Here is a 474-nt window from a genome sequence, read left to right as displayed (position 1 = left end):
GTGCTGGGATTAAAGGCATGTGCCACCACTGCCCAGCCTTTCAATAATAATTCTAAATATTAATGGTCTCAATTTCCCAATGAAAAGGCACTTGGGTTAGAAAAAAGGATGTGTGTGTGTGTGTGTGTGTGTGTGTGTGTGTGTGTGTGTCCAAGAAACAGACCTTACCATTAAAGTTACGCATTCCCTTAGATATAAGGATTAAACCAAATTATTCTTTGAAACTAGGAGACAGGAAGGCAGTATTGTTCTAACATTTGACAAAACTAGATAGAAGAGATAAAGATGATTAATTCAGAGGAATTAAGGGAACAGTCTATTAAAAGGTTATCACAATTCAAAACATGTATGTATGAGTATTTCATCTATAAACTCATACGTATTCCATAAAATACAATGAATTTCATGCAATCTATTTTATTCTGCTATATGAATGACACACAACAATAGTAGACTATTAAAATACCTTATTCT

The sequence above is a fragment of the Mus pahari genome, chromosome 3 (assembly GCF_900095145.1).
Source record: "Mus pahari chromosome 3, PAHARI_EIJ_v1.1, whole genome shotgun sequence".
Classification (NCBI taxonomy): domain Eukaryota; kingdom Metazoa; phylum Chordata; class Mammalia; order Rodentia; family Muridae; genus Mus; species Mus pahari.
This window is presented reverse-complemented; position numbering follows the sequence as displayed.